The sequence below is a fragment of the Sebastes fasciatus genome, chromosome 23 (assembly GCF_043250625.1).
Source record: "Sebastes fasciatus isolate fSebFas1 chromosome 23, fSebFas1.pri, whole genome shotgun sequence".
Lineage (NCBI taxonomy): Eukaryota > Metazoa > Chordata > Actinopteri > Perciformes > Sebastidae > Sebastes > Sebastes fasciatus.
In genome coordinates this window covers 17,102,200-17,127,719 of record NC_133817.1, presented here as the reverse complement: position 1 = coordinate 17,127,719, position 25,520 = coordinate 17,102,200, and the positions used below count along the sequence as shown (strand labels likewise).

At 42.2% G+C, this 25,520-nt stretch overlaps 1 long non-coding RNA gene and 45 other non-coding genes across 46 annotated transcripts in view; all 46 read left to right on the top strand.

The window, feature by feature from the left end:
* Window positions 1-1,838, top strand: part of LOC141761715 (uncharacterized) — a 44,435-nt gene extending 42,597 nt beyond the window's left edge. Inside the window, exon 3 of the long non-coding RNA XR_012592629.1 lies at window positions 1,655-1,838. This is a non-coding gene — a long non-coding RNA (uncharacterized LOC141761715). The remainder of the gene's footprint in view (window positions 1-1,654) is intronic.
* Window positions 1,839-15,471: 13,633 nt separating this feature from the next.
* On the top strand, window positions 15,472-15,543 carry trnae-uuc (transfer RNA glutamic acid (anticodon UUC)). The gene has a single exon. It is a non-coding gene; the product is annotated as a tRNA-Glu (tRNA).
* A 232-nt stretch (window positions 15,544-15,775) lies between these two features.
* On the top strand, window positions 15,776-15,847 carry trnae-uuc (transfer RNA glutamic acid (anticodon UUC)). The gene has a single exon. It is a non-coding gene; the product is annotated as a tRNA-Glu (tRNA).
* A 96-nt stretch (window positions 15,848-15,943) lies between these two features.
* trnae-uuc (transfer RNA glutamic acid (anticodon UUC)) lies at window positions 15,944-16,015 on the top strand. The gene has a single exon. It is a non-coding gene; the product is annotated as a tRNA-Glu (tRNA).
* A 107-nt stretch (window positions 16,016-16,122) lies between these two features.
* Window positions 16,123-16,194, top strand: trnae-cuc (transfer RNA glutamic acid (anticodon CUC)). The gene has a single exon. It is a non-coding gene; the product is annotated as a tRNA-Glu (tRNA).
* Window positions 16,195-16,290: 96 nt separating this feature from the next.
* trnae-uuc (transfer RNA glutamic acid (anticodon UUC)) lies at window positions 16,291-16,362 on the top strand. The gene has a single exon. It is a non-coding gene; the product is annotated as a tRNA-Glu (tRNA).
* Window positions 16,363-16,583: 221 nt separating this feature from the next.
* Window positions 16,584-16,655, top strand: trnae-cuc (transfer RNA glutamic acid (anticodon CUC)). Its single transcript has one exon. It is a non-coding gene; the product is annotated as a tRNA-Glu (tRNA).
* Window positions 16,656-16,751: 96 nt separating this feature from the next.
* On the top strand, window positions 16,752-16,823 carry trnae-uuc (transfer RNA glutamic acid (anticodon UUC)). Its single transcript has one exon. It is a non-coding gene; the product is annotated as a tRNA-Glu (tRNA).
* A 96-nt stretch (window positions 16,824-16,919) lies between these two features.
* Window positions 16,920-16,991, top strand: trnae-uuc (transfer RNA glutamic acid (anticodon UUC)). Its single transcript has one exon. It is a non-coding gene; the product is annotated as a tRNA-Glu (tRNA).
* Window positions 16,992-17,098: 107 nt separating this feature from the next.
* trnae-cuc (transfer RNA glutamic acid (anticodon CUC)) lies at window positions 17,099-17,170 on the top strand. Its single transcript has one exon. It is a non-coding gene; the product is annotated as a tRNA-Glu (tRNA).
* Window positions 17,171-17,266: 96 nt separating this feature from the next.
* On the top strand, window positions 17,267-17,338 carry trnae-cuc (transfer RNA glutamic acid (anticodon CUC)). The gene has a single exon. It is a non-coding gene; the product is annotated as a tRNA-Glu (tRNA).
* A 221-nt stretch (window positions 17,339-17,559) lies between these two features.
* On the top strand, window positions 17,560-17,631 carry trnae-uuc (transfer RNA glutamic acid (anticodon UUC)). Its single transcript has one exon. It is a non-coding gene; the product is annotated as a tRNA-Glu (tRNA).
* A 107-nt stretch (window positions 17,632-17,738) lies between these two features.
* On the top strand, window positions 17,739-17,810 carry trnae-cuc (transfer RNA glutamic acid (anticodon CUC)). Its single transcript has one exon. It is a non-coding gene; the product is annotated as a tRNA-Glu (tRNA).
* A 107-nt stretch (window positions 17,811-17,917) lies between these two features.
* trnae-uuc (transfer RNA glutamic acid (anticodon UUC)) lies at window positions 17,918-17,989 on the top strand. The gene has a single exon. It is a non-coding gene; the product is annotated as a tRNA-Glu (tRNA).
* Window positions 17,990-18,096: 107 nt separating this feature from the next.
* Window positions 18,097-18,168, top strand: trnae-cuc (transfer RNA glutamic acid (anticodon CUC)). Its single transcript has one exon. It is a non-coding gene; the product is annotated as a tRNA-Glu (tRNA).
* Window positions 18,169-18,264: 96 nt separating this feature from the next.
* On the top strand, window positions 18,265-18,336 carry trnae-uuc (transfer RNA glutamic acid (anticodon UUC)). Its single transcript has one exon. It is a non-coding gene; the product is annotated as a tRNA-Glu (tRNA).
* A 221-nt stretch (window positions 18,337-18,557) lies between these two features.
* trnae-cuc (transfer RNA glutamic acid (anticodon CUC)) lies at window positions 18,558-18,629 on the top strand. Its single transcript has one exon. It is a non-coding gene; the product is annotated as a tRNA-Glu (tRNA).
* A 96-nt stretch (window positions 18,630-18,725) lies between these two features.
* trnae-uuc (transfer RNA glutamic acid (anticodon UUC)) lies at window positions 18,726-18,797 on the top strand. Its single transcript has one exon. It is a non-coding gene; the product is annotated as a tRNA-Glu (tRNA).
* A 96-nt stretch (window positions 18,798-18,893) lies between these two features.
* trnae-uuc (transfer RNA glutamic acid (anticodon UUC)) lies at window positions 18,894-18,965 on the top strand. The gene has a single exon. It is a non-coding gene; the product is annotated as a tRNA-Glu (tRNA).
* Window positions 18,966-19,072: 107 nt separating this feature from the next.
* trnae-cuc (transfer RNA glutamic acid (anticodon CUC)) lies at window positions 19,073-19,144 on the top strand. The gene has a single exon. It is a non-coding gene; the product is annotated as a tRNA-Glu (tRNA).
* A 96-nt stretch (window positions 19,145-19,240) lies between these two features.
* trnae-cuc (transfer RNA glutamic acid (anticodon CUC)) lies at window positions 19,241-19,312 on the top strand. The gene has a single exon. It is a non-coding gene; the product is annotated as a tRNA-Glu (tRNA).
* Window positions 19,313-19,533: 221 nt separating this feature from the next.
* On the top strand, window positions 19,534-19,605 carry trnae-uuc (transfer RNA glutamic acid (anticodon UUC)). Its single transcript has one exon. It is a non-coding gene; the product is annotated as a tRNA-Glu (tRNA).
* Window positions 19,606-19,712: 107 nt separating this feature from the next.
* On the top strand, window positions 19,713-19,784 carry trnae-cuc (transfer RNA glutamic acid (anticodon CUC)). The gene has a single exon. It is a non-coding gene; the product is annotated as a tRNA-Glu (tRNA).
* Window positions 19,785-19,880: 96 nt separating this feature from the next.
* Window positions 19,881-19,952, top strand: trnae-cuc (transfer RNA glutamic acid (anticodon CUC)). The gene has a single exon. It is a non-coding gene; the product is annotated as a tRNA-Glu (tRNA).
* Window positions 19,953-20,059: 107 nt separating this feature from the next.
* On the top strand, window positions 20,060-20,131 carry trnae-uuc (transfer RNA glutamic acid (anticodon UUC)). Its single transcript has one exon. It is a non-coding gene; the product is annotated as a tRNA-Glu (tRNA).
* A 357-nt stretch (window positions 20,132-20,488) lies between these two features.
* On the top strand, window positions 20,489-20,560 carry trnae-cuc (transfer RNA glutamic acid (anticodon CUC)). Its single transcript has one exon. It is a non-coding gene; the product is annotated as a tRNA-Glu (tRNA).
* Window positions 20,561-20,781: 221 nt separating this feature from the next.
* On the top strand, window positions 20,782-20,853 carry trnae-cuc (transfer RNA glutamic acid (anticodon CUC)). Its single transcript has one exon. It is a non-coding gene; the product is annotated as a tRNA-Glu (tRNA).
* A 221-nt stretch (window positions 20,854-21,074) lies between these two features.
* Window positions 21,075-21,146, top strand: trnae-uuc (transfer RNA glutamic acid (anticodon UUC)). The gene has a single exon. It is a non-coding gene; the product is annotated as a tRNA-Glu (tRNA).
* A 107-nt stretch (window positions 21,147-21,253) lies between these two features.
* Window positions 21,254-21,325, top strand: trnae-cuc (transfer RNA glutamic acid (anticodon CUC)). Its single transcript has one exon. It is a non-coding gene; the product is annotated as a tRNA-Glu (tRNA).
* A 221-nt stretch (window positions 21,326-21,546) lies between these two features.
* Window positions 21,547-21,618, top strand: trnae-cuc (transfer RNA glutamic acid (anticodon CUC)). The gene has a single exon. It is a non-coding gene; the product is annotated as a tRNA-Glu (tRNA).
* A 389-nt stretch (window positions 21,619-22,007) lies between these two features.
* Window positions 22,008-22,079, top strand: trnae-cuc (transfer RNA glutamic acid (anticodon CUC)). Its single transcript has one exon. It is a non-coding gene; the product is annotated as a tRNA-Glu (tRNA).
* A 221-nt stretch (window positions 22,080-22,300) lies between these two features.
* On the top strand, window positions 22,301-22,372 carry trnae-uuc (transfer RNA glutamic acid (anticodon UUC)). Its single transcript has one exon. It is a non-coding gene; the product is annotated as a tRNA-Glu (tRNA).
* A 112-nt stretch (window positions 22,373-22,484) lies between these two features.
* trnae-uuc (transfer RNA glutamic acid (anticodon UUC)) lies at window positions 22,485-22,556 on the top strand. The gene has a single exon. It is a non-coding gene; the product is annotated as a tRNA-Glu (tRNA).
* Window positions 22,557-22,788: 232 nt separating this feature from the next.
* trnae-cuc (transfer RNA glutamic acid (anticodon CUC)) lies at window positions 22,789-22,860 on the top strand. Its single transcript has one exon. It is a non-coding gene; the product is annotated as a tRNA-Glu (tRNA).
* Window positions 22,861-23,081: 221 nt separating this feature from the next.
* On the top strand, window positions 23,082-23,153 carry trnae-cuc (transfer RNA glutamic acid (anticodon CUC)). Its single transcript has one exon. It is a non-coding gene; the product is annotated as a tRNA-Glu (tRNA).
* Window positions 23,154-23,249: 96 nt separating this feature from the next.
* On the top strand, window positions 23,250-23,321 carry trnae-uuc (transfer RNA glutamic acid (anticodon UUC)). Its single transcript has one exon. It is a non-coding gene; the product is annotated as a tRNA-Glu (tRNA).
* Window positions 23,322-23,433: 112 nt separating this feature from the next.
* trnae-cuc (transfer RNA glutamic acid (anticodon CUC)) lies at window positions 23,434-23,505 on the top strand. The gene has a single exon. It is a non-coding gene; the product is annotated as a tRNA-Glu (tRNA).
* A 221-nt stretch (window positions 23,506-23,726) lies between these two features.
* trnae-uuc (transfer RNA glutamic acid (anticodon UUC)) lies at window positions 23,727-23,798 on the top strand. The gene has a single exon. It is a non-coding gene; the product is annotated as a tRNA-Glu (tRNA).
* Window positions 23,799-23,905: 107 nt separating this feature from the next.
* Window positions 23,906-23,977, top strand: trnae-cuc (transfer RNA glutamic acid (anticodon CUC)). Its single transcript has one exon. It is a non-coding gene; the product is annotated as a tRNA-Glu (tRNA).
* Window positions 23,978-24,073: 96 nt separating this feature from the next.
* Window positions 24,074-24,145, top strand: trnae-uuc (transfer RNA glutamic acid (anticodon UUC)). Its single transcript has one exon. It is a non-coding gene; the product is annotated as a tRNA-Glu (tRNA).
* A 221-nt stretch (window positions 24,146-24,366) lies between these two features.
* On the top strand, window positions 24,367-24,438 carry trnae-cuc (transfer RNA glutamic acid (anticodon CUC)). The gene has a single exon. It is a non-coding gene; the product is annotated as a tRNA-Glu (tRNA).
* A 221-nt stretch (window positions 24,439-24,659) lies between these two features.
* On the top strand, window positions 24,660-24,731 carry trnae-cuc (transfer RNA glutamic acid (anticodon CUC)). The gene has a single exon. It is a non-coding gene; the product is annotated as a tRNA-Glu (tRNA).
* Window positions 24,732-24,827: 96 nt separating this feature from the next.
* Window positions 24,828-24,899, top strand: trnae-uuc (transfer RNA glutamic acid (anticodon UUC)). The gene has a single exon. It is a non-coding gene; the product is annotated as a tRNA-Glu (tRNA).
* A 96-nt stretch (window positions 24,900-24,995) lies between these two features.
* Window positions 24,996-25,067, top strand: trnae-uuc (transfer RNA glutamic acid (anticodon UUC)). Its single transcript has one exon. It is a non-coding gene; the product is annotated as a tRNA-Glu (tRNA).
* A 107-nt stretch (window positions 25,068-25,174) lies between these two features.
* On the top strand, window positions 25,175-25,246 carry trnae-cuc (transfer RNA glutamic acid (anticodon CUC)). Its single transcript has one exon. It is a non-coding gene; the product is annotated as a tRNA-Glu (tRNA).
* Window positions 25,247-25,342: 96 nt separating this feature from the next.
* Window positions 25,343-25,414, top strand: trnae-cuc (transfer RNA glutamic acid (anticodon CUC)). The gene has a single exon. It is a non-coding gene; the product is annotated as a tRNA-Glu (tRNA).
* Window positions 25,415-25,520: the final 106 nt, after the last annotated feature.

Sequence of the window (25,520 nt, the reverse complement as noted above, 5' to 3'; positions counted from 1 at the left end):
TGACATCCTCATTTCATATTCTCGCCAGTTGGGCATGCCTCAGTTTTGAGGTGTAATATAGGCCTGCCAAATCAGCGGTAGCCCCATTACTCATCCCCCTCTGTGCAGTCTCCTGGCTTGTGCTCCGCCGCTAATGCAGATTACAGGGATATATGAGGGCTATTTTGTTCGCTGCAGGGTGGAAACGATCACAGGCAACCCCATCCCTCTCTGATGCACGATTCTACATCTGTTCCCCCCACGAAAGCCTATCTGGAGATCCATCAGCGCCAAGCCCTTATCAGATCTGAGGCTGCTACAGCTATCGCACATCAATTATAGATGCTATGTGTAAAAAATTGGGTCACTATATCAACACGCGCTTTCGATCCTCAGAGACATTGTTTGGTTAAGTGATTAGTGGCTTGACTTTAGATACAGTCTGTGCGTGTTATAAGTGTTAAATCATCCATTTATGATACATGAGTATATAGACACAACGGCCTCCAGTGAAGGAGAATAATGTGCAACTATTGTCATAATGATAATGTGGCTCAAACTTTCTTTGTGCACAAGTTAAAAGTAGAATTAATCAAATTTTTTCATGATCTTTGAGGACCCTTGGTGGCTTTTGTTTGTGGGATTTGTGCAGGTGGAAATCCGCACAGGTATGAAGAGTATTATCATGATCGATAAACACATTTTTTTTCCCCCGCTGCAAGACAATCCGAGGTGATAAACGAGCCAAGCGGCATTATTCGCGGGGGAAAATCACCCGCGACTTAAATTCATTTCCAACTTGCTCCCTGACAGAGAACACAGGGAGATTATTTAAATTTCTATCTGTTCTGTGACCAGGACACGTCCAAAACCACACATTTAATCTTTATGCAAGTCTCTCCTCATCTGTTGGGTAAATAGACCATTCATCATATTATTGGGCTTTTACAGCTTGGCTGTTTGAGTGATCTGTCTCTCAAACAGCTTCTCTTGCTGGCAGCCCAATCAATCATTTTTCAATGAAGATGTCACAGCTCATTGTGTGGAGTGTTATCCCAAACAATTTCCACAGTCTTTTTAGATGATAAATTTAGAGCTAAACTTTTTTTTTTTGTGCACGAGGACGGTCGGCTCCTCTCAGCAAATTGTGTAGGTGCAGTATTTTTAGAGTATTTACCATATGCTTCATAGTTATAATCCTGAATTCACCCACTGTCAACACATTTCACCTCAGCGGAGACGTTAGCAGGTGCAGGAATATGCTCACTATTAACTTTTCATTAGGCATTGTAAACCGCGCTAGTCATCAAGAAGTAGTTGCTGCTCAACAAGGGACATAATTGGTTTGTGGTTAATGGCTGTTTGAAGCTGTAAGTTGTGGGTGTGTCTGTGAAATCGCAGTATGAGCTCTTTAAGACTTCATACTTGCTCAGGAAGAAGGGGAAAAAGTTTTAAAGTTTGACAGCTGAAACTCTCAGAAACGTCTTCCAGGGTGTTTGTTATCGGAGGCACTCGGCAAACAAAACATAATGATCCTTAATTCAATAACGAAGCCCTAAGATTGACTCATTAAATAACCAAACAGCCGCTGTGGAGTAATAAGGTTTTCACTCTCATTCAAGTTCTTCTTCTGTGAACACAACTCACGTCTCCTCTCCTCTGTTTTCTGTCGCAGGATCCTTCAGGAGTTGACGCGGAGACCTGCGGCGACACCGGGAGCCTGAACACCGCCGTCCACGCTCACCTGACACCGAGGATGTGTTTCAGATAACACAATGTGCAGATAAAAACACACACTAACACGAACCCTCGCTCATCATACTTCCTTCTCTTTAACCAACTAAAATCTTTTCCCATCACTTTTCTGTTTGACAAGCCTCTTATCTCCTTAGCGCTGAGTCATAGTATCACCAGATAATATGTTTGGTATCTAAAATCTTGATTTTCAAAGTATCTTGTGCAGCTTATACAATAGCTGGCAGATAAATGTAGTGGAATAAAAAGAGCAATATATTGCTCTGAAATGTAGTGAACTGTAAGTGGAAAGTATCATATAATGAAAGTACAAGTACCCAGTGGTGGTAGGAGTATTCAGATCTTTTGATTAAGTAAAAGTGGCAATATTGTAATATAAAAGTCATGCATTATATATCCTACTTAGGTGCAGACGTATTCTCAGCTAAATACTGTTCATGATCCATAATCAACCTATAATAATGCATCATAATTTAAAACATAACAGTGGTGGAGAAAGTATTCAAGTCCTTTACTGAAATAAAAGTAGTAATGCCAGACAAATACTACTTAAAGTATCAAAAGTAAAAGTACTAATACCTTATACTATAATACATTATTTAATTGAATTATTATTACAGATGCATTCACATGTATGCAGCATTTTAATGTTGCACCTGGCTGAAGTGAAGCAAATTGTATCTGCTTTATATACTATGGGGTAGATTAGTTTATAAGAGAGCATCATATTTTATAAGATGTAATATCTAAACAGTAATTACAGCTGCCAAATAACTGTTTTGGAGCCAAAAAGTACAATATTCTTCCCTGAAATGTAGTGCAGTAGAAGGAGATTGTACTTAAAATGAGTCTACTTAGTTACCTTCCATCACTGATGCTATTTTGGCTTCATAATCTGCTTCTTTTTCCTACTAAAATTTTGTGAATATACATAGAATAGAAATCACCTACTGTAATTGCGTTGAATTCTTATTTGTAGGTTAATATTTGACCAGTAACAGCCATTGAAATTATGTTGAATGTGTTGAATACACAACAAAATTGTCTATTTTTTCAAGAGCAACTGCAACCTTGCATGGAAATCCAACCCTTTTTGCAGTCTAATTAGTAAGATTAAATGTAACCTGTTACCTCACTACTCACGCCTCGCCTCATGAGGCCTCACGGAGGATTTGTGAGGATCTGCAGGTCCTTCCTTCGGTGCGTCAGCCCCCCCACCACCTCCTCCTCCTCCTCCTCCTCCTCCTCCACCTTCCCATCCCTCAGTGCACCGGAGTTGCATTATTAAACTTGTATAAGGTCATTAGCATACAAAGCAGGAAAACCTACCGCGGTGGAGTCATACATATTTATCTGGACGTGCCTGACTTGTGCGTGCATACACTCATACTGTAACCCCCGTACACACAGGCGTGACTTCCTTTCTTTCGGCTGCGGGAAAAGCTGTGAACAGACACTATGAAGTGGATGTTACTAGAAGCACGTTCACTTTTTTTAAGGGGTAGTTATTTATTCCTGCAACATCTGAAGAAAGACGAGCTGGCATTTGCCTTGAACTTCACATTAAAACATGAGAAGAAGAGAAAATGTGTGTATTTGGAAACAGAACAGATGGAGTTTGGTTAGGTTCATCAGAGCAGTTTGCTTCAAGCATATCAAATATAGTTTACACACAAAGGAATTTCAGTCGAGTAATGCCTGCAATACATATTCATATGCTGCACTCAGAAGCACATAATCAAACAGAGAGAAAGACAAACAGAGGGCATGGTCTTGCTTGTATCACCTGTGGGTTACCTCTGACTTTTGAATGTGAAATCAGCTTCCTTTCTCTCTCCTTCCCTTGTTCCCTTCCTCTTCAAATCCGCTTTTTCCTCAACCATTCTGCCTAACTGATGAGAGCACGACCCCTCCTTTCTTTTTGACGACTTGGAGTTAATATTCCTTCCTCCTTCCTTCTTCTTTTTCCTTTTCCTCCTGTGAGATTGCTGTTGTGTCTTATGGCTTTTTATTCCTACGTGATGGTAGATGGGTTCATGTAGGAGTAGAAGCCACTAAACACGCGGTGAGTTCTCAACGCGCTGGCCAACACACGCAGCGAGCTTCCTGTGGATATGACAGCTGCCACGTTCACATCAATGGTCCTGCCCATTGTCAAGAATATGCACACAGTAAAAATAGTACCGGGTAATCACTGCAGGGAGTGGCTACTGTTTCAGGTTATCTCTTCAGACCAGATTTGTAATGTGAAAAATGTTAAATTACTTAATTAGGTGGTTATTATACTTAATTGCTCTATTGTAAAAAATGGTTTTAATACAATAGAGCAGAACGGTGCTGTACTGTACGTGTGGGCCGACAAATCAATCCGAGTAAATCTGAAGTTGTGAAGAGACCTACTTTTTCCACAAAGACTTCCCACCTGCATGCTGGCTGCACGTGCCCTGAATTTCAAACTCATTCCCTGCATTCCTCTGCCCCGAGGTCGCTGTGCAAAACTGGAGCTGGATAGTTCTCAAAATAGAGATCAGGAGGAGTGGATGCCACAATTAAAATGAAACAACTAGCAGAGGTAGGTCATCTATGTTGTTTAATAATGTACAGAATCTGAAGGGACTGTCTCTTATTCTATGAAGAGAAGGTGAGAACATACAGAAACCTGTTACAGGATACTGCATGGCATTTTCATGACCTACAGAAGTGTGAAAATAAACCCTCTTTTAGAACCATAAATCATTTCACACCAAAAAATGACATTTTTGACATATTTGGAAATATTTCAAAATACAAATATCAGTTTCACTTGCTGTTACTGTCCTGTGAAAGCCATGCATCTCCAAGACAACTACTTTTTATGAGCTAAGCTTTGACGATGTATTTTTCAGAAACTCTTCATCAGTTTAAACCTGTATTAACTGTTTTTGGCCACTTGATGGCAGCAGAAAAAAAGCTCCACCTTCAACCCTGTCTCCTACAAAATTACCGTCCCATACAATTAAACTGCATTCTCAATTACGTTATGAGGGAAACGTATTTCCTCCCAGATTACAGTCGCAGTTTTAAAAATGTGGTTAATGTACATTGAGACAAAACAAAAAACTAAGGCTGTTAATCGATTAAAATATTTAATCGCGATTATTCTTATGATTGTCCAAAATTAATCGCAAATTAATCACACATTTTTTATCTGTACAAGATGTACCTTAAAGGGAGATTTGTTAAGTACTTAATACTCTTATCAACATGGGAATAGGCAAATATGCTTGCTTTATGCAAATGTATGTATATATTTATTATTTGAAATCCATTAACAACACAAAACAATGACAAATATTGTCCAGAAACCCTCACAGGTACATTAGAGAATTAAAGAAATTAGTGGCGTTAAAACAAATTTGCGTTATTATCGTGTTAACTTTGGCAGCCCTACAAAAAATGCAAACAACACTTTTAGCTCTGTTTTGGTCTCCACCATCTAAATGCTAAACTATTTTCACCAGTCAGTTTTTAGAGCTCTTTGGCTGACAAATTTAGAGATTTGTGGTTTTCACTGGATAGCAACTATATCATTATTTTGCTTTTTATAAATTCACCTATACATATACATATCTATATACTTGGGGGTTTTTTTTGGTCATCTATTTCACATATGCTCTTTGTTAGGGCTCTCTTCTTAAGCAGACCAACACTGTTCCTGCAAAGCTTTTAGCTTCCTTAAAAGTGTAACTCCGCTCAGTGCAAACCCTTAAAACTTCCGTCCACTCATAAATTAGTTCCAGGACATTTTGGCCAGCTCAAAATGGCTAATAATGGTATTTATCAGCCGTGACTTTCCGCCTGAGCTGAACTCGGTGTCAACCAATTAAGCGAGATATTCAAATGATCCTGCTCCTGTTGGGTCCAGTTGGGTGCTGTGGGGTTTGGGTTTAAATGTCAACCTTCTGTTTGTATTTTGCTGTAAAATGAGCTCCTCGCTCGCTCCTCCTGAGCAGAATCTGAATAAAGCCTAAATGGGTTGTTGTCGGAAACCAGAAACTGAATTATTAATCCCTGGATATTACTAGAATTTGACACATGCTTGCAATTGTGTGACATTACTTCTCCGTCGATATGAGGTGGATAATTATTCAAGATGAAATTGCAGTAGATCTGGTCTACTGAGGTTTAATGATTTATTCAAGGCTCTAAGTTGTTGTGATCTAATATTCAGCGGGGTGGGATGTGAAGTTTCTTTTGCTTGCATTATCAGTTTAATTTATTTTGCAGGTTCTCACTCCAGTTCTTTATAGAGACATGAGGAGGTCTGAGAGAATAGTAGAGCAGGAAAGACACATAAGAGGAGGCTGAGAGGATTCGATTCTGGACCAGCGGGAGTCCGTGGGAATCTAAAGGTGGGAATCAACCATCGTGGCATCTATGGGAAAGAGCCTGCATTATTTAAAACAGCTCTGGCATATTAAGGGAAGTTGTGTTTGAATAGATTGTTGCTATCCTCAGTTTCGCCCAAGGGCGTGTACGCCTTTTCCCTGCGTTCCCCCCGTTATGATCTGTCAGTGCTGTAAACCTCATATTTCCAAAATGTCAAAAAACTTTCGCCGAAATAAGACTCATTTTCACTTTGACAGCTGTGCCTTTTTTTTTTAAATTATGCAATGGAGTCCTCAGGTTATGAAACTTGATTGAGTTATGCAAGGTCACATAATCCTCAAGTTCAGGTAAAAACATGAAAATCATCAGAATTGGAGTAATGGGATTTTTCATCTGACAGCTGCAATAACGCAGCGGGTTTGTGTACAGTAATGTATGAGTGTCGGAGCTACTGTATCCACCTCCCTCAGGCTACACTTTCTTTCTGTAATAAATAATGCTCTTTTGTGTTCTCTGCTTCATTTGTTCCCTGTTGTAACGTCAGTGCTGCTCAATAAATTATGAATCACGTCTGTCACATGAATATCTCGTGTTTCATTTGTCTGTCAAACTCTTTTTTTGTGTGTGTGTTTCGAAGGCCACACGCAGGCACAAAATGTACACACATGAGGTCTCCAAGAGGCCTTTTCTTGTAAGTCGGGCTGTTTAACTAAAATCTCTCACTGGATTTGATAAAAACTCAGGGCAGACTGGTTTATGAGCACATCATGTAGCAAAGTAAAGAGTACAAACAGTGATAAAGCAGTAGGATTACAGCTGTAAAATGTGTTAAATTATTAGCAGCCTATGATAAATAAGTGCAATTCAAACTGACATAATTGCTCATGTTGAGTGTATGTTAATTCTCCTATAAGCCATGAAATTGCCATACATAACGACACAATTGCACGCTGAAAAATAAAGACGTCCTTCTGGCTGCACCATGTTATCCCACAAAGTTGTCTAACGGCGGGTGAGCTGAAGGATTGTTTAGGGGATGAATTGCAGAGGCGCAGCGTGATTCTTTCACTTTCTTTTCTCAGAGAATTTGGGCAGCAAAGCTCGCCTACACACACACCAGCTGTTGTCTGGGGGAATCGCCTCAGCCATCTTTTTTCTGATGAAATCAGAGGAAATCCGCAAGCAGCCCAAGGCAGACCACATATCCTCTTTTTTTTTTCTACTCCTTCTCTATTCAATAATTCTCAGTGATAGGCCTCTCCTTTGAGCACTGGCACCACTCCTCATTCCAATTAGTGAAAGGCAAAGAGGCCCCCTTGTTTGTCGGCACGCAAGCGGTAATTGGATAATCCCTGAAATTTGGGCGAGTGCACAAAAGGGAATCTGTAATTAAACCAGAAAGTCTGTCAAATATTGACACAGATGAGTCCTGCAAAGTACAGATACAGAGGATGAGTCAACATTATTGTGCAGGTTTTTAAAATTCCACAAAGTTTTGTGCACAAGGGCATATTATGAAGTTTTTTGTCCTAAAGTTTAGTTTATAATAAAAATAGATGAAAAATCAAATCCTTCCTGATATTAATACGAACATCATTTTGCATAATCCCTTTGTTTAATTAGCTTTAAATCCACCTTTAACTTGTCTCCTCATGTCTCCTCATTCATTGACGTCTCTCTTCATGAGCACGGTGGATTTACCATGTGAGGGAGGCTTAGCTTTCAGACAGACTCACCAGGTTGTTGAGAAAAGGATTGCAGTGTGTCACTATCTGCACATGATAAAATTAAATTTCCACTATGAATTTAGGAGACAGCTGCTCCTAGAAAACAAATATTACCCTATTAGAAAATAAGAACCTACAGCAACGCTAGCAGCTCTTTGAGGATGTACTTAGACACTAAATGCTTGCAAAGAGTGACAATGTCAAAGCTGATGTTTACCAGATATACAGTTTATCATGTTGAACATCTTAGCTCAGCGTGTTAACATGCTAACATTTGCTACTAAACCGAAAGCACAGCTGCAGTTGATGGGAATAGTCTATCATTTGGTCATAAACCAAAGTATTGGACATATTCATTTTGACATGATGAAGGCTACAAGAAAAACCTAAATGTCTGTACCAAATGTCAGCAATCCATCCATTAGTTGTTGAGACATTTCACTCAAAACCCAGCCCATTCTCATTCCCAGGGCGTCAAATACATAGGCTTTGACACCGCCGTCGGCGTGATACCGCACAAGGCACCCTTTAGCACCAGTATGAGATGAACCAGGCTTTCCATTAACTTCAATGTAAACCCACCCCCGCAGCAGTAAACGCTCGGAGAAAGTGCGCTAGGAGTGACGTAGTTTAAAGAGCAATCAATCCACTGTTTTTTCGGTCCCATGTCCACAACATTCAGTTTCATTTTCACTTCACAAACGTAGTAGTTTTAAGCCCAACCATGTTGTTTTTTCCTAAACCTAACTAAGTAGTTTTGTTGCAAGTGAAGCCAAGGGGCTTGCCAAAGCTCCCTTATGTGATGAGTTGGGATGAAAACGTGTTGCAAAACCCAAAATGTCAATGTCATGATGGCACTAGAAGAAAAAACATTATCATCCGGGCATCATTGATATCAAAATACCAAATTTCAAGGCAATCCATTGAATAGTTCTCGAGACATGTGTGCAAGAGAAAAAGTCAGTGGATCACCAAAGTGAACAGGATTCCTTGTCTGGGACCATGAATGTCTGTGCCGTTGCAATTCATCCTGTAGTTCATATTTCAGTCTGGACCAAAGTGATGGACCGACCGACATTGCCATCCATGGAACCATGCTTGCTAAAAAACCTGAGTCCATGTTTTTGCAACCTCTGAATGATGAAAGTTCAGATGCCTCAACAGAAGCCTACACGGCGTTTTGGAAACAATCTCTGCTCACAGTGTGACCTGTGGACGTCCCATTGTGACGACGGTGTGCTGAGTTGCACAGATTTTTCTCGCATCTCACTAAAAGCCATCGCAACGAGACGTCTCCACTCTCAGAGTCCACTTAATGAGAGTGTATCGTCAGCGTTCTGGCTGCAATTACAGTGCTTAGGACTCTTTAATGATATGTTAATGGCTTGGCTGTATTACCTCTCAGCTGCCCAAACAACATTAAATACCCTGCGGCTGATTAATCCGGCATCCACAAAAACACCCAATTAGAGGGAAAATGTTTGAATCGAGTTCTGCCAACAACAGAATAGAGGAGCGATAAAAGAAACAAACTGAAAACACATGATTATATCTTAGATATTAGGATGGTGCTGTAATGCAGTATGACTTAAGATAATAGAGTTACTTTGCTCAAGACTGAAAACGCACAGCTGTTGCTGAACACTGGGTGTCATGGGGGTCAAACGTGTGACCTCTCTGTTACATAACGCTCTCTCTAACCAGCAGGCCGCCCTTCCTGTTCGCTGCTGCTGTGTCTGCATCAAAGTCAGAGATGGAGAAGCTGTTAAAACATCTAATATGACTTGCACTAATTAAGTGCATGTCTCTTTTTGTTCTACTTTAAACCATGAAAAGGAGCTCAAGATGATTGTGAGTTGTTGTCAAATTAGTAAGATGACTCCAGGCAGAGGACAGCTTAAAAGAAAATAACGTCAAAGCAATGACTACAGTTTCTAAAAACTAACGATCTGAATTTCAAATTGTAAAAGACAAAACATTTCTCACTCCTCGACATCGCCGTCGTGTCAGACACGATTAATCGATGATGCATTTCCAACAACTCCCAGCACAACTTCACTCTCATGATTGCTGTCGACGCAGAACTCGCAGGGCAATCGTGATTATTAATGTGCAACATCTGAAGTTAAGCTCGCGAGGGGGGTGGAATTAATTTTCCTGGAGTTCCTAACGTAGACTGAACGGTGACAAAGTACCGTCGAGTCCGTAGAGGAAACAAATCGAGAAAACAGACAGGGAAGTACAAGCGGAGGAGGAGGAGAAACAATAGTCAGGTGCTGATAAGTACATTTTGTCTTGTACTGTGCTCAATCAATGTTCTGCATTGCTGACACCTGGGTATGCTATTTGGGTATTTTCTACTCCAGTATATACAGATAGGTGATAAATTAAAGGGAAAAAACAACATAAGGTGTCTCCACAACAGCTCCGATGCTCCTTGGTATATACTCTACAAATCTCTCAAACTTTACTGGTGGAATAAAACACAATTCTTCCTTAAAAATGTGGTGTTTTCATGATAGTGGAGGAGGACACTGTGGGACCAAATTCTCCCTTAGGTGTTCCTAGGGTCTTCTGGATAACACAACAAAAATACTCAAATGTTGGTCGCACTACTGACTTGTTTTTAAATATATTATGCTATATTTTCCTAGAGTTGTAAATCCAAGGTGGGATTCAAAGACCCCATGTTCACTGTATGTCAGTTACTTGCACATTTGTTGGTGAATTTGCACCACTAAAGTAGAATGTCACCTTGCTCCTGCCTCATTTAATCATATGGCTTTATCTTGAAGACGGGACCTGCGTCAAAATCTATTTGTACCACCATTGTTTCGGTTGATAATGTTCTCACAAGGTGTATTTTCCGAAATAAAGTTTCATCAAATTACCACAAACTAACTGAAAACCTGAGGCCAGGTAGTATTTCAGTATGAGAATACTTCTGCTCTCTATAATAAAGCTACCCTCTATAGTGTGCTGTGTTTACTGTGCGTGATGGGAACAGCAAGGGCCTAACAGCAAACCTTTGCCCTGATGCCCCTAAGCAGGTTACAGTGCTGTTGTCATGGAAATAATGTTCAAATTTCCATACTTTTAAAAACATCTTCACATCCTGAAAGAGCTGGCACTTTTTTTTACTTTCATACCCAAGTACATTTTACTCTCATAACCAATTACTAATTCTTCTACTGAAGATAAATAATATGTGTTCCAGTTATTATTTATATTTTTGTCGATGAAAGACTTAAAACTTCTCTGCATGTTTTCAAAAGCATTAATATAGCAGCAAACTACTATTTGCTATGTAAAGAGTAGTAATGTCTACCTAAGCAGAGAGTGAAGTCACTCTCCCTCTGTGTGTGGTTATCCGACCTTCTCTGTGCTTTATTGACATAGCCGCATCAGTTGCGGATGCCTTTTAGTGCATGTGAGCGTGCCCCAATGGCAAGCTCATGGCCGCCGCTCTGCACTGCGCTCATACATCGGTTACAGCTAATAACACCGTCCCAACCGATGGCGCCATTGCAGAAGCGTAGCACCCACCTTCCGGTTCCCCCTCAGGTTAGCACTGTTAGCGCTGTTAGCAGTTTTGCCATTGTTTGCACTGTTAGCGCTGTTAGCACCGTTAGCTGGGAGCCGGAAGCTCAGCTGTCGCCATGTTGAGAGCCGCGCGAAGGCAATAGAAATGCTCCCAAACTCGCATTTAGCCACCTTTAAGTAAAGGTAGTCATAGTATATAATTGGTAGTGGTAGCAGAAGTACCAGTGGTAATAGTACTACTTCTGATGAAAGCAACAATTTAAATGCAATCATGTCTTTGACTAATAATATTGCAACCCGTACGGCTCTTGTAATAGCGCTAACAATCGTCATTTTCTCCACCGTGAAAGCCTCTTACAGAGTGTCAGGCAGGTCTATGCTTTTAGCTCCATCTCGTCTGTCTCTTATCACCTCTCATCAGCAGGGGTGGAGGAGGAGGTTTGAAGAGGGGGGGGTGCTGCTCATCCGAGGCGAAGAGGAGAGCCAAAAGAAGGCAGCATCCTTATCAAAGGCCTGGGTGCTGAGCCTCGGTTAAAAATAGAAACCGAGGGAGATTGGCATCGATTTCTGCAGGCGTTGACGGCCCGATTGACAGCAGCACAGCGGCGTCGGGCTGTTGAGCCATCGAGGGAATCCGCCAGACTGCCTATGATGAGATGAGATGGGAAGATAACTTCTGACAAGCCCTCCACCCGCTACCCATCTCTAATCACCCCGTCTGCACACACACACATACACACTCACACATGCACACACACAGAGAAAAAGTAATTACCACATGCATGCACGCGCACACACACGCTCAGGGACGTACACACTTGCTGCCCCCTGAGCAAGTAATGGGACTTTGGCTGGCTGAGCATCCACCTGTCCGGTGTCTCCTGCCAAGCCAAAGCTCATGTGCTCACACACATACAAAATACCTCTGGATGTCCCTCCACAGCCACCAGCCACCGTCCTTAAGGGTTATCTCACTAAATTATCCTCCGTCAGTAAATAGTGCCTAATATCCATGAGACTCTCCGAACGGAAATGTCAGTGACCTTTGTTTTACTGCTGTAAATGAACTCCACTAAGTGATTACTGTTATTACACTGTCTGCTTTACTGCGCTTGGATGTTGTTCATCTCCCCGAAGTATGAGCAGTAATTCAGTCAAGCAAGTGTGCCTGGCATGTTAATATCAATATTTCTGGGATGTTGGGATGAAAATATCAGGTCTTCATCACAGGTTATCATCTTCCTGGAGTCGTTGAAGGAATAGTTTGACAATTTAAGAAATACGCTTATTCGCTTTCTTGCTGAGAGTTGGATGAAAAGATTGCTAGCACTCTCGTATCTGTCTGTAACTGTTTACCCACTGGTTCCACTCTTTATGCTAAGCTAATTGCCTCCTGGCTCCAGCTTCATATGGAACAGACCAATATGAGTGGGATCTTCTCATCTAACTCTTGGAAAGAAAGCGAACACAATTCCCAAAATGTCTAACCTTTCCTTAAACATGAAGTGCATACTCAAATGTAAAATAATTTACAGTCAGAGCCAGGATTTGGAAATATTAAAGTCAAACTCCCCACAAGTTCTCTCTGGAAACCACAAACTGCTTAAGTCAAATAACTTAACTATTAGAATAACTAAAATAAGTTCTCCCTGTAATTAGTACATTAAAGGTGCTATTGATAACATTCAGCCACTAGATGTCACATTCTCCCTCCCCCGTTCCATTGCATTTACTTCACAACAAGTCATTGCCAGGCACTTACCGCCAGTCTTAGCCATTTATCTGTTTTTTCTACACTAACTGACGACCCAGAAATACCACGTGACACCAACTTCCTTTTGCTATTGGCTCACAGGCCTTGTTAGAAGTGGGAAAATTATGGGCCTGTAAGATAAAATGTTTTATTTCTCAATATACATAAAGTTCTGGTGGGGAGATACTGAATTCTGTTTTTATTTATTTTGGGCCTAAAAGTAATGAAATTTCAATATACTGACTCTAAACAGTCAACACTACAGGCTCCAACTGATACACCATTGTAAAATCCTAATAAGTCTTTCTAATGCGCTGGTTTCTTTTGGATCATTTGCTGCACAGAACAACATAAAAACACATTAGTTTCACAAATTGCCTCTATAATGTAGACTACATTATTTAGGAATATGCAAGCAATCATTAAGGAAAAGTAAGACTTAATGTATCAATGCTGTGCAAAAATTCCATAGTCTTTTAGAGTTACTGTAACATTTGGACTTCAAACTAAACATATGGAGTATCATTATGAAACAACTACAAATGCAAAGTCTTAAAAATTCATATATAAAAAAGTATATAAATAAAAATATAGATGAAAATGACAGATTCATGGATGGGACATTTGTCACACACTCTCTCCCATCCTCGATTGTAAAATGATCCAATAAAGCCCAAATAATAATCATTAAAAGCCAAAAGTTTGACTTCTTATAATTAGGTGATTTGCGGCAATCTGCCACAAGGACTCTGTCAATCTGTCAGCGTGATCCTCCTCCTGCTAGAACCGCCTCAGAGACAATTACTGTGGGCTCCTCCTAATTAGAAACTCATTGAAATTTATGAGTGCCTGTTATGAATTATTGAGTTCTGTTTCCTGGAAGGGACGCCATTAGGGAAGTTTAAGCAAGTGAATTTCTTACAAGCCCCTTTGTCGGTGTGTTTGCCCACGTTTGGTTGGAATATATCAAGGTGTGTGTCTCCCTCTGGTGGTGCAAAGGAGAAATTGTACATTGAAGTGGTGAATGTTCACCTGTCAGGCGTGTTACAAAAAACAAAGTTTATTATGAAATATAAATACTTGGTATGGATGTGTTCACCTTAGCCCTTGTTACAGCTCCATTTCCAAGACACACATTAACAGCTTGTCCTGAATAAGACACAAACTAGGCTTTAATCTGTTCAGACTATAAGACTTAAGTGCTCATGAAGTGTGGACTTTGACATGTTGGATTTCTTTAGAAAACATCTTGTGACAATAGACTGGTGGCATTTCGCTCCTCTGAAGAGAGGTTTGGTTTTGTGGTGAATGGGGCAGACACGTCACCACTGGATCACATCCGCACATTCAATGGCTCTTTGTTTCTCCTCAGATCCAGATGTTCCTTCACTTCAGCTTTCGGAGCATCTGGGTGGCTAGAAGACAGCTTAACCAGCTGTTTCTGCCAACAGGAGAGTTAGGGATGAACTCGTTCAACAGAATCTATATGCCAAGAGAAGATTGTGTCCCTGCTATGCTTTCAAGAAAGACACAGTAATGCTAAAACAATAAGAAACATTGTATCAGAACAATTTTTAATAATTTATTTATTTAAGTCATTTATCAAGCACAAAATGACAAATGTTCACAAGTTGCAGCTTCTCAAATGTTTTGTATCACTGTAAATAGAATATCATAGAGATTTCGACTGTTGGTCAGCAAAACGAGCAATTTGAAGACTGTTTACACCAAACATGGGCATTGGATGAGAGTCAGAGAGTCCGTCAGATAAATGTGTGACAATTGCACTTTGATTGAAGAATTAGACTGAAAAAGGTTGGATTTTAAAGAAATATTTTTAATTTTGTCCCCCTTCAGTTTGAGAGGGGAAAAATATAGCATATAGTATTAAAAAATAAGTCAGTATAAGTGCTACCGCTGAGTATTTTGTAAATTACTGGTTATTTTGTTGTGTTATACAGAAAGTCATGTACAATGAGACAGATGGTGACCACCATCACCTGCTGCGAGAGCTTCTTCAGGACACTGAGAGGAAATGAAAATAGTCAGGATTCGATTCCCCGTCAGGGAATGCTGAGGTGATGTGAAATACTAGTACTTTGCTTTAACAGGCTTATTTTGGACTGGGGTAATACTTGGTTAATTTAGATTTGTGTCATCCTTTCTCATCACCATGGCTCTCTGATTGTCTAGTGGCTAGGATTCGGCGCTCTCACCGCCGCGGCCCGGGTACGATTCCCGGTAAGGGAATGCTTTGGTGATGTAATTCACCTAAACAAGCCAATTTTGGAACAAGGTATTAATTGATAAGTTTACATTCCTATCATTCTCCCACATTATCATGGCTCCCTGATGGTCTAGTGGCTAGGATTCGGCGCTTTCACCGCCGCGGCCCGGGTTCGATTCCCGGTCAGGGAATACTGAGGTGACGTGAAATACTAGTAATTTACCTAAACAAGCCAATTTTGGAACAAGGTATTAATTGATAAATTTACATTCCTATCATTCTCCCACATTCTCATGGCTCCCTGATGGTCTAGTAGCTAGGATTCGGCGCTTTGGTGATGTAATTTACCTAAACAAGCCAATTTTGGAACAAGGTATCAATTGATAAATTTACATTCCTATCATTCTCCCACATTATCATGGCTCCCTGATTGTCTAGTGGCTAGGATTCGGCGCTTTCACCGCCGCGGCCTGGGTTCGATTCCCGGTCAGGGAATGCTTTGGTGATGTAATTCACCTGAACAAGCCAATTTTGGAACACGGTATTAATTGATATATTTACATTGCTATCATTCTCCCACATTCTCATGGCTCCCTGATGGTCTAGTGGCTAGGATTCGGCGCTTTCACCGCCGCGGCCCGGGTTCGATTCCCGGTCAGGGAATACTGAGGTGACGTGAAATACTAGTAATTTACCTAAACAAGCCAATTTTGGAACAAGGTATCAATTGATAAATTTACATTCCTATCATTCTCCCACATTCTCATGGCTCCCTGATGGTCTAGTGGCTAGGATTCGGCGCTCTCACCGCCGCGGCCCGGGTTCGATTCCCGGTCAGGGAATGCTTTGGTGATGTAATTCACCTAAACAAGCCAATTTTGGAACAAGGTATTAATTGATAAATTTACATTCCTATCATTCTCCCACATCATCATGGCTCCCTGATTGTCTAGTGGCTAGGATTCGGCGCTTTCACCGCCGCGGCCCGGGTTCGATTCCCGGTCAGGGAATGCTTTGGTGATGTAATTTACCTAAACAAGCCAGTTTTGGAACCAGGTATCAATTGATAAATTTACATTCCTATCATTCTCCCACATTATCATGGCTCCCTGATGGTCTAGTGGCTAGGATTCGGGGCTTTGGTGATGTAATTCACCTGAACAAGCCAATTTTGGAACAAGGTATTAATTGATATATTTAGATTGCTATCATTCTCCCACATTCTCATGGCTCCCTGATGGTCTAGTGGCTAGGATTCGGCGCTCTCACCGCCGCGGCCCGGGTTCGATTCCCGGTCAGGGAATGCTTTGGTGATGTAATTTACCTAAACAAGCCAATTTTGGAACAAGGTATCAATTGATAAATTTACATTCCTATCATTCTCCCACATTATCATGGCTCCCTGATGGTCTAGTAGCTAGGATTTGGCGCTTTCACTGCCGCGGCCCGGGTTCGATTCCCGGTCAGGGAATGCTTTGGTGATGTAATTCACCTGAACAAGCCAATTTTGGAACAAGGTATTAATTGATATATTTACATTGCTATCATTCTCCCACATCATCATGGCTCCCTGATTGTCTAGTGGCTAGGATTCGGCGCTTTCACCGCCGCGGCCCGGGTTCGATTCCCGGTCAGGGAATACTGAGGTGATGTGAAATACTAGTAATTTACCTAAACAAGCCAATTTTGGAACAAGGTATCAATTGATAAATTTACATTCCTATCATTCTCCCACATTCTCATGGCTCCCTGATGGTCTAGTGGCTAGGATTCGGCGCTCTCACCGCCGCGGCCCGGGTTCGATTCCCGGTCAGGGAATGCTTTGGTGATGTAATTCACCTGAACAAGCCAATTTTGAAACAAGGTATTAATTGATATATTTACATTGCTATCATTCTCCCACATTCTCATGGCTCCCTGATGGTCTAGTGGCTAGGATTCGGCGCTCTCACCGCCGCGGCCCGGGTTCGATTCCCGGTCAGGGAATGCTTTGGTGATGTAATTTACCTAAACAAGCCAGTTTTGGAACAAGGTATCAATTGATAAATTTACATTCCTATCATTCTCCCACATTCTCATGGCTCCCTGATGGTCTAGTGGCTAGGATTCGGCGCTTTGGTGATGTAATTTACCTAAACAAGCCAATTTTGGAACAAGGTATCAATTGATAAATTTACATTCCTATCATTCTCCCACATTATCATGGCTCCCTGATGGTCTAGTAGCTAGGATTTGGCGCTTTCACTGCCGCGGCCCGGGTTCGATTCCCGGTCAGGGAATACTTAGGTGACGTGAAATACTAGTAATTTACCTAAACAAGCCAATTTTGGAACAAGGTATCAATTGATAAATTTACATTCCTATCATTCTCCCACATTCTCATGGCTCCCTGATGGTCTAGTGGCTAGGATTCGGCGCTCTCACCGCCGCGGCCCGGGTTCGATTCCCGGTCAGGGAATACTGAGGTGACGTGAAATACTAGTAATTTACCTAAACAAACCAATTTTGGAACACGGTATCAATTGATAAATTTACATTCCTATCATTCTCCCACATTATCATGGCTCCCTGATGGTCTAGTGGCTAGGATTCGGCGCTTTCACCGCCGCGGCCCGGGTTCGATTCCCGGTCAGGGAATACTGAGGTGACGTGAAATACTAGTAATTTACCTAAACAAGCCAATTTTGGAACAAGGTATTAATTGATAAATTTACATTCCTATCATTCTCCCACATTCTCATGGCTCCCTGATGGTCTAGTGGCTAGGATTCGGCGCTCTCACCGCCGCGGCCCGGGTTCGATTCCCGGTCAGGGAATGCTTTGGTGATGTAATTCACCTAAACAAGCCAATTTTGGAACAAGGTATTAATTGATAAATTTACATTCCTATCATTCTCCCACATCATCATGGCTCCCTGATTGTCTAGTGGCTAGGATTCGGCGCTTTCACCGCCGCGGCCCGGGTTCGATTCCCGGTCAGGGAATGCTTTGGTGATGTAATTTACCTAAACAAGCCAGTTTTGGAACCAGGTATCAATTGATAAATTTACATTCCTATCATTCTCCCACATTATCATGGCTCCCTGATGGTCTAGTGGCTAGGATTCGGGGCTTTGGTGATGTAATTCACCTGAACAAGCCAATTTTGGAACAAGGTATTAATTGATATATTTAGATTGCTATCATTCTCCCACATTCTCATGGCTCCCTGATGGTCTAGTGGCTAGGATTCGGCGCTCTCACCGCCGCGGCCCGGGTTCGATTCCCGGTCAGGGAATGCTTTGGTGATGTAATTTACCTAAACAAGCCAATTTTGGAACAAGGTATCAATTGATAAATTTACATTCCTATCATTCTCCCACATTATCATGGCTCCCTGATGGTCTAGTAGCTAGGATTTGGCGCTTTCACTGCCGCGGCCCGGGTTCGATTCCCGGTCAGGGAATGCTTTGGTGATGTAATTCACCTGAACAAGCCAATTTTGGAACAAGGTATTAATTGATATATTTACATTGCTATCATTCTCCCACATCATCATGGCTCCCTGATTGTCTAGTGGCTAGGATTCGGCGCTTTCACCGCCGCGGCCCGGGTTCGATTCCCGGTCAGGGAATACTGAGGTGATGTGAAATACTAGTAATTTACCTAAACAAGCCAATTTTGGAACAAGGTATCAATTGATAAATTTACATTCCTATCATTCTCCCACATTCTCATGGCTCCCTGATGGTCTAGTGGCTAGGATTCGGCGCTCTCACCGCCGCGGCCCGGGTTCGATTCCCGGTCAGGGAATGCTTTGGTGATGTAATTCACCTGAACAAGCCAATTTTGAAACAAGGTATTAATTGATATATTTACATTGCTATCATTCTCCCACATTCTCATGGCTCCCTGATGGTCTAGTGGCTAGGATTCGGCGCTCTCACCGCCGCGGCCCGGGTTCGATTCCCGGTCAGGGAATGCTTTGGTGATGTAATTTACCTAAACAAGCCAGTTTTGGAACAAGGTATCAATTGATAAATTTACATTCCTATCATTCTCCCACATTCTCATGGCTCCCTGATGGTCTAGTGGCTAGGATTCGGCGCTTTGGTGATGTAATTTACCTAAACAAGCCAATTTTGGAACAAGGTATCAATTGATAAATTTACATTCCTATCATTCTCCCACATTATCATGGCTCCCTGATGGTCTAGTAGCTAGGATTTGGCGCTTTCACTGCCGCGGCCCGGGTTCGATTCCCGGTCAGGGAATACTTAGGTGACGTGAAATACTAGTAATTTACCTAAACAAGCCAATTTTGGAACAAGGTATCAATTGATAAATTTACATTCCTATCATTCTCCCACATTCTCATGGCTCCCTGATGGTCTAGTGGCTAGGATTCGGCGCTCTCACCGCCGCGGCCCGGGTTCGATTCCCGGTCAGGGAATGCTTTGGTGATGTAATTCACCTAAACAAGCCAATTTTGGAACAAGGTATTAATTGATAAATTTACATTCCTATCATTCTCCCACATTATCATGGCTCCCTGATGGTCTAGTGGCTAGGATTCGGCGCTCTCACCGCCGCGGCCCGGGTTCAATTCCCGGTCAGGGAATACTGAGGTGACGTGAAATACTAGTAATTTACCTAAACAAACCAATTTTGGAACACGGTATCAATTGATAAATTTACATTCCTATCATTCTCCCACATTATCATGGCTCCCTGATGGTCTAGTGGCTAGGATTCGGCGCTTTCACCGCCGCGGCCCGGGTTCGATTCCCGGTCAGGGAATACTGAGGTGACGTGAAATACTAGTAATTTACCTAAACAAGCCAATTTTGGAACAAGGTATTAATTGATAAATTTACATTCCTATCATTCTCCCACATTCTCATGGCTCCCTGATGGTCTAGTGGCTAGGATTCGGCGCTTTGGTGATGTAATTTACCTAAACAAGCCAATTTTGGAACAAGGTATCAATTGATAAATTTACATTCCTATCATTCTCCCACATTCTCATGGCTCCCTGATGGTCTAGTGGCTAGGATTCGGCGCTTTGGTGATGTAATTCACCTAAACAAGCCAATTTTGGAACAAGGTATTAATTGATATATTTAGATTGCTATCATTCTCCCACATTCTCATGGCTCCCTGATGGTCTAGTGGCTAGGATTCGGCGCTCTCACCGCCGCGGCCCGGGTTCGATTCCCGGTCAGGGAATGCTTTGGTGATGTAATTTACCTAAACAAGCCAGTTTTGGAACAAGGTATCAATTGATAAATTTACATTCCTATCATTCTCCCACATTATCATGGCTCCCTGATGGTCTAGTGGCTAGGATTCGGCGCTTTGGTGATGTAATTCACCTAAACAAGCCAATTTTGGAACAAGGTATTAATTGATATATTTAGATTGCTATCATTCTCCCACATTCTCATGGCTCCCTGATGGTCTAGTGGCTAGGATTCGGCGCTCTCACCGCCGCGGCCCGGGTTCGATTGCCGGTCAGGGAATGCTTTGGTGATGTAATTTACCTAAACAAGCCAGTTTTGGAACAAGGTATCAATTGATAAATTTACATTCCTATCATTCTCCCACATTCTCATGGCTCCCTGATGGTCTAGTGGCTAGGATTCGGCGCTTTGGTGATGTAATTTACCTAAACAAGCCAATTTTGGAACAAGGTATCAATTGATAAATTTACATTCCTATCATTCTCCCACATTATCATGGCTCCCTGATGGTCTAGTAGCTAGGATTTGGCGCTTTCACTGCCGCGGCCCGGGTTCGATTCCCGGTCAGGGAATACTGAGGTGACGTGAAATACTAGTAATTTACCTAAACAAGCCAATTTTGGAACAAGGTATTAATTGATAAATTTACATTCCTATCATTCTTCCACATTCTCATGGCTCCCTGATTGTCTAGTGGCTAGGATTCGGCGCTCTCACCGCCGCGGCCCGGGTTCGATTCCCGGTCAGGGAATGCTTTGGTGATGTAATTCACCTAAACAAGCCAATTTTGGAACAAGGTATTAATTGATAAATTTACATTCCTATCATTCTCCCACATCATCGTGGCTCCCTGATTGTCTAGTGGCTAGGATTCGGCGCTTTGGTGATGTTATTCACCTAAACAAGCCAATTTTGGAACAAGGTATTAATTGATATATTTACATTGCTATCATTCTCCCACATTCTCATGGCTCCCTGATGGTCTAGTGGCTAGGATTCGGCGCTCTCACTGCCGCGGCCCGGGTTCGATTCCCGGTCAGGGAATGCTTTGGTGATGTAATTCACCTAAACAAGCCAATTTTGGAACAAGGTATTAATTGATAAATTTACATTCCTATCATTCTCCCACATCATCATGGCTCCCTGATTGTCTAGTGGCTAGGATTCGGCGCTTTCACCGCCACGGCCCGGGTACGATTCCCGGTCAGGGAATGCTTTGGTGATGTAATTTACCTAAACAAGCCAGTTTTGGAACAAGGTATCAATTGATAAATTTACATTCCTATCATTCTCCCACATTCTCATGGCTCCCTGATGGTCTAGTGGCTAGGATTCGGCGCTTTGGTGATGTAATTCACCTAAACAAGCCAATTTTGGAACAAGGTACTAATTGATATATTTAGATTGCTATCATTCTCCCACATTCTCATGGCTCCCTGATGGTCTAGTGGCTAGGATTCGGCGCTCTCACCGCCGCGGCCCGGGTTCGATTCCCGGTCAGGGAATGCTTTGGTGATGTAATTTACCTAAACAAGCCAATTTTGGAACAAGGTATTAATTGATATATTTACATTGCTATCATTCTCCCACATCATCATGGCTCCCTGATGGTCTAGTGGCTAGGATTCGGCGCTTTGGTGATGTAATTTACCTAAACAAGCCAATTTTGGAACAAGGTATCAATTGATAAATTTACATTCCTATCATTCTCCCACATTATCATGGCTCCCTGATGGTCTAGTAGCTAGGATTTGGCGCTTTCACTGCCGCGGCCCGGGTTCGATTCCCGGTCAGGGAATACTGATGTGAGGTGACGTGAAATACTAGTAATTTACCTAAACAAGCCAATTTTGGAACAAGGTATTACTTGATAAGTTTACATTCCTATCATTCTCCCACATTATCATGGCTCCCTGATGGTCTAGTGGCTAGGATTCGGCGCTTTCACCGCCGCGGCCCGGGTTCGATTCCCGGTCAGGGAATACTGAGGTGACGTGAAATACTAGTAATTTACCTAAACAAGCCAATTTTGGAACAAGGTATCAATTGATAAATTTACATTCCTATCATTCTCCCACATTCTCATGGCTCCCTGATGGTCTAGTGGCTAGGATTCGGCGCTTTGGTGATGTAATTCACCTAAACAAGCCAATTTTGGAACAAGGTATTAATTGATAAATTTACATTCCTATCATTCTCCCACATTCTCATGGCTCCCTGATGGTCTAGTGGCTAGGATTCGGCGCTCTCACCGCCGCGGCCCGGGTTCGATTCCCGGTCAGGGAATGCTTTGGTGATGTAATTTACCTAAACAAGCCAATTTTGGAACAAGGTATCAATTGATAAATTTACATTCCTATCATTCTCCCACATTCTCATGGCTCCCTGATGGTCTAGTGGCTAGGATTCGGCGCTTTGGTGATGTAATTCACCTAAACAAGCCAATTTTGGAACAAGGTATTAATTGATATATTTAGATTGCTATCACTCTCCCACATTCTCATGGCTCCCTGATGGTCTAGTGGCTAGGATTCGGCGCTCTCACCGCCGCGGCCCGGGTTCGATTCCCGGTCAGGGAATGCTTTGGTGATGTAATTTACCTAAACAAGCCAATTTTGGAACAAGGTATCAATTGATAAATTTACATTCCTATCATTCTCCCACATTCTCATGGCTCCCTGATGGTCTAGTAGCTAGGATTTGGCGCTTTCACTGCCGCGGCCCGGGTTCGATTCCCGGTCAGGGAATACTGAGGTGAGGTGACGTGAAATACTAGTAATTTACCTAAACAAGCCAATTTTGGAACAAGGTATTAATTGATAAATTTACATTCCTATCATTCTTCCACATTATCATAGCTCCCTGATTGTCTAGTGGCTAGGATTCGGCGCTCTCACCGCCGCGGCCCGGGTTCGATTCCCGGTCAGGGAATGCTTTGGTGATGTAATTCACCTAAACAAGCCAATTTTGGAACAAGGTATTAATTGATAAATTTACATTCCTATCATTCTCCCACATCATCATGGCTCCCTGATTGTCTAGTGGCTAGGATTCGGCGCTTTGGTGATGTTATTCACCTAAACAAGCCAATTTTGGAACAAGGTATTAATTGATATATTTAGATTGCTATCATTCTCCTACATTCTCATGGCTCCCTGATGGTCTAGTGGCTAGGATTCGGTGCTTTCACCGCCGCGGCCGGGGTTCGATTCCCGGTCAGGGAATACTGAGGTGACGTGAAATACTAGTAATTTACCTAAACAAGCCAATTTTGGAACAAGGTATCAATTGATAAATTTACATTCCTATCATTCTCCCACATTCTCATGGCTCCCTGATGGTCTAGTGGCTAGGATTCGGCGCTCTCACCGCCGCGGCCCGGGTTCGATTCCCGGTCAGGGAATGCTTTGGTGATGTAATTCACCTAAACAAGCCAATTTTGGAACAAGGTATTAATTGATTAATTTACATTCCTATCATTCTCCCACATCATCATGGCTCCCTGATTGTCTAGTGGCTAGGATTCGGCGCTTTCACCGCCACGGCCCGGGTTCGATTCCCGGTCAGGGAATGCTTTGGTGATGTAATTTACCTAAACAAGCCAATTTTGGAACAAGGTATTAATTGATATATTTACATTGCTATCATTCTCCCACATTCTCATGGCTCCCTGATGGTCTAGTGGCTAGGATTCGGCGCTTTGGTGATGTAATTCACCTAAACAAGCCAATTTTGGAACAAGGTATTAATTGATATATTTAGATTGCTATCATTCTCCCACATTCTCATGGCTCCCTGATGGTCTAGTGGCTAGGATTCGGCGCTCTCACCGCAGCGGCCCGGGTTCGATTCCCGGTCAGGGAATGCTTTGGTGATGTAATTTACCTAAACAAGCCAGTTTTGGAACAAGGTATCAATTGATAAATTTACATTCCTATCATTCTCCCACATTATCATGGCTCCCTGATGGTCTAGTGGCTAGGATTCGGGGCTTTGGTGATGTAATTCACCTGAACAAGCCAATTTTGGAACAAGGTATTAATTGATATATTTAGATTGCTATCATTCTCCCACATTCTCATGGCTCCCTGATGGTCTAGTGGCTAGGATTCGGCGCTCTCACCGCCGCGGCCCGGGTTCGATTCCCGGTCAGGGAATGCTTTGGTGATGTAATTTACCTAAACAAGCCAATTTTGGAACAAGGTATCAATTGATAAATTTACATTCCTATCATTCTCCCACATTATCATGGCTCCCTGATGGTCTAGTAGCTAGGATTTGGCGCTTTCACTGCCGCGGCCCGGGTTCGATTCCCGGTCAGGGAATGCTTTGGTGATGTAATTCACCTGAACAAGCCAATTTTGGAACAAGGTATTAATTGATATATTTACATTGCTATCATTCTCCCACATCATCATGGCTCCCTGATTGTCTAGTGGCTAGGATTCGGCGCTTTCACCGCCGCGGCCCGGGTTCGATTCCCGGTCAGGGAATACTGAGGTGATGTGAAATACTAGTAATTTACCTAAACAATCCAATTTTGGAACAAGGTATCAATTGATAAATTTACATTCCTATCATTCTCCCACATTCTCATGGCTCCCTGATGGTCTAGTGGCTAGGATTCGGCGCTCTCACCGCCGCGGCCCGGGTTCGATTCCCGGTCAGGGAATGCTTTGGTGATGTAATTCACCTGAACAAGCCAATTTTGAAACAAGGTATTAATTGATATATTTACATTGCTATCATTCTCCCACATTCTCATGGCTCCCTGATGGTCTAGTGGCTAGGATTCGGCGCTCTCACCGCCGCGGCCCGGGTTCGATTCCCGGTCAGGGAATGCTTTGGTGATGTAATTTACCTAAACAAGCCAGTTTTGGAACAAGGTATCAATTGATAAATTTACATTCCTATCATTCTCCCACATTCTCATGGCTCCCTGATGG